The 3283-nt window shown below is 52.6% G+C and overlaps 1 pseudogene; it reads left to right on the top strand.

Annotated features, from left to right (window-relative positions):
• Window positions 1-866, top strand: part of LOC119367768 — a 1884-nt pseudogene extending 1018 nt beyond the window's left edge.
• Window positions 867-3283: the final 2417 nt, after the last annotated feature.

Raw genomic sequence — 3283 nt, 5'->3', positions numbered from 1 at the left:
ACCCTCGGCTCCAGCGGCGAAGGTCGGCGGCGGTGGCGACCAGCGCAGCCAGGGGCGAAGGGCGGCGGGGAGGGGGGGGCACACGCGGCCACGGCTGGCGACTCCAGCGGCGAGCGGCTTCCGCGGCTGCACCTGCGGCGAAGTGCGGCTCCGGCTGCACATGTTGGCCCGCTGGCGCCTGAAATATGGGCCCGGCCTGGCAGAAACGTGATTAACCACGGCGAAGTGGGCGGTTCCACGACATGGTAGTTTTTAGTCATAGATTAGCAAAAAAGTGGTAGTTTTCGGGACAAAATCGTAAAGTGGTAGTTTTTCGTCACGGTTCCGTGAATTGTGGTAGTTTTTGGTTAAATACTCTCACAGCGAGGCAGCTGGCCGAGGCCGATGGCTTCCTGTTCGGCTTCCCGACACGCTTCGGCATGATGGCGGCGCAGATGAAGGCCTTCTTTGACTCCACCGGCGGCCTCTGGTAGGCTCAGTCCCTCGCCGGCAAGCCCGCGGGCGTCTTCTTCGCCACAGGCACCCAGGGCGGCGGCCAGGAGACCACGGCTCTCACGGCCGTGACACAGCTGACGCACCACGGCATGCTGTTCGTGCCCGTCGGATACACGCACGGCGCCGGCATGTTCGGCATGGACGAGGTCAAGGGTGGCAGCCCATACGGAGCTGGCACCTTCGCTGGCGCCGATGGCAGCAGGGTACCTAGCGACGCCGAACTTGCCTTGGCGGCGCACCAGGGGAAGTACTTTGCCGGCATCGCCAAGAAGCTCAAGGCCGTCTGAAGTTGCATATTGTGTATGGATGATTTCCACTTGCACGTCGTGTCAACTGGATCAAAATTTGTTTATTTACCAATTACTACAATATACTGGTTTCTATTATAATTTCTTTAAGCTATTTCTATACCATGTTTGGAAAGAATAATGCGTTCAAGTTGGCAACACCCCTGCTCAAAAAATGGTTTCTCCGGCCGGTGCTGGTTTAGATGACAGCGTGCATTTTGACCCTTTACGTTTGTTTGGGTCCGGCCGAACAGACGGCTGTGTCTACTTTTTCATTTGCGTCGGCCCTTGCACAGAACGATGAAACGATTTTTTCCCCCTTATTTATAAAATATAAAAAACACCGGTTTAAATTTAACTTAGTTAAACATTAAACACGGCCGGTCAATCACATAACAAAGTCCACTTAAACATTAATAAAACTTAAAATGGACATTAAAAAAACTTGCGCCCTAGGGCGCTGCCTTAGGCGTCATCATTCTCCCTCGGGCCGGTAAGTTGATGTACGCCGGCGTTGGCCTAGCCTAGTGTAAAGCGCTCTCCCACGCCGCCAGCGCCGCCTCCTCCACCATCTGCCCCGCCGGCTGCACTGCTGTGCGGCAGGCATGCTTCTCCTCCTCCCGTGCCTAGCGGGAACGACGCTCCTCCTCCTCGCGCTCGGCCTGCATCTGGCGCTCGCCATCGGTGCGCTCCACCGCCAGTTGGACCTGTCGGCAGTGCTCCAGATAGGCAGCCTCCTGCTCCGACGTCGCACCCAGCACGACAGGCGACGCGTTGACCCACTCGCGGAGGTAGCCGGTCCACGCGTACCTCTCTAGCTTGGGCTCTGTGGGCGGCGGCTCGGCCTCCTGGCACTAGCTTTCCTCCCGCGTGTGCTGCAGTGCCACCTCCTGTGCGGCCTGGTAAGCGGCCTCCTCCTCCTTTGGCGCGACCTCTGGGGGCGGCGACACGAAGCCGAGGTTTAACTGCACGCCGTCGCATCGGGCCACATCGTGCTCTGTGGCAAACCAGACCTCCCAGTTGGGCCCCACAAGCCACCATGGCGTGCCTAGGGGGCAGGGCGCCCCCTGGCTGATGGGCCCACTGGGGCTCTTTTCTTGTAAATCTTTCTTCCAATATTTTTTGTATATTCCAAAATAAATCTCCGTAAAATTTTATGTTAATTTGAGCTTCGGAGAATTGTTATCTCTACTACAACATTTTTAGGTCAGACTTCCATTTGCCAGTAATCTCCCTCTTTTAATGTATCTTTCATTTTAAGAGAGAAAAGACATTATAATTGCATCAATACATGGAATATAACTTCAAAACAAGTTAAATAACAGTAGGAAATCATGATGTAAAATAGAGTATTAGCCAATCTTGCAAAAACAAGGCAGATTCGATCGTTCGGCCTGGTTCAATAGGATAAAATTTGTTTCAAAAGGAAAAAAGCTAAGCAGCGAACCCCGATAGCTCGGCGCTCGGAGTAGTAGGCAATATCGTCCCTTTTGGTCCGGAAGGTCTAGCCCTTGGTCGTATAGCGCAGGGTTTGTATCTCGTCGATGTCCCTCCCCTTGTAGAAACCTCGGATGACCGAGGTCTCGTCGCAGGAGACAAACTTGCACAATGAGGAATATTGGACTTGAAGGGGCCGAGCTCCATGGTAGAGCATGACATGTACCACATCGATAAGAGTAACACCCTAGTCGATGCAGAACTTCACCTGCTCTTGTAAGGCCTCCAGTTCCTCCTCGTCCCCCTGAGCGATAGTTTGGGTGTTCCAAGAGTGCAACCTCTCCAAGATCACGACCGATAAAGCGGGGACCCCTTCTCGGTTACCCAATGGAACATCGGCCATGTAGAACCATTCCTCACGCCACAACTTGACTATCTCAATGAACTTCCCGAGCAGCCATCTCGCCCTTAGGATCTTGCTAATCATGCCCGCCCCACACTCTGTGAGTTGGCCCCCATTGGCATGCACCTTGATGCAAAATCATCTGAGCTAGAGCCCGAAATGAGGCTCAATGCAGAGGAAGGCCTCGCAGAAGGTAATGGGGGAGGCAATGTGGAGGATGGAGTTGGGGGCGGGGTAATGGAATTGGATGTCATAGAAATAAAGGAGACCTTGAAGGAATGGTTGGATGGAAAATCCACTACTACAGGATGGTCCAAATGCGACAGTACAATCAGAGACCCTTTGACCAAAGTGTGTGTGATGCATTAATCACAAAAGTTGTCATAATAAAACCGTCCCAAATAATACAAACTGTTGGCGATGGCGGCGTCATCAAACACGATTCAGATTAGAGTTGCGTGTGCGGTATGTGGCATACATTTGATCCATACAAACTGCTTGCGATGAGCAAGAACAACAAAAATGGTTAGTCATATCAAGGTGTGTGCGATAGACAACATACATTTCAGTCGGATGAACTATTTGCGATTACCCAACACAACAGAGACAGTCAACCAAATGAAGGTGTGTGCGACATAGGGCATACAATTCACTCGTATGA

The sequence above is a fragment of the Triticum dicoccoides genome, chromosome 2B (genome assembly GCF_002162155.2).
Source record: "Triticum dicoccoides isolate Atlit2015 ecotype Zavitan chromosome 2B, WEW_v2.0, whole genome shotgun sequence".
NCBI lineage: Eukaryota > Viridiplantae > Streptophyta > Magnoliopsida > Poales > Poaceae > Triticum > Triticum dicoccoides.
The sequence above is the reverse complement of the archived record's forward strand: the minus strand, read 5'-3'. Positions and strand labels throughout refer to the sequence as shown.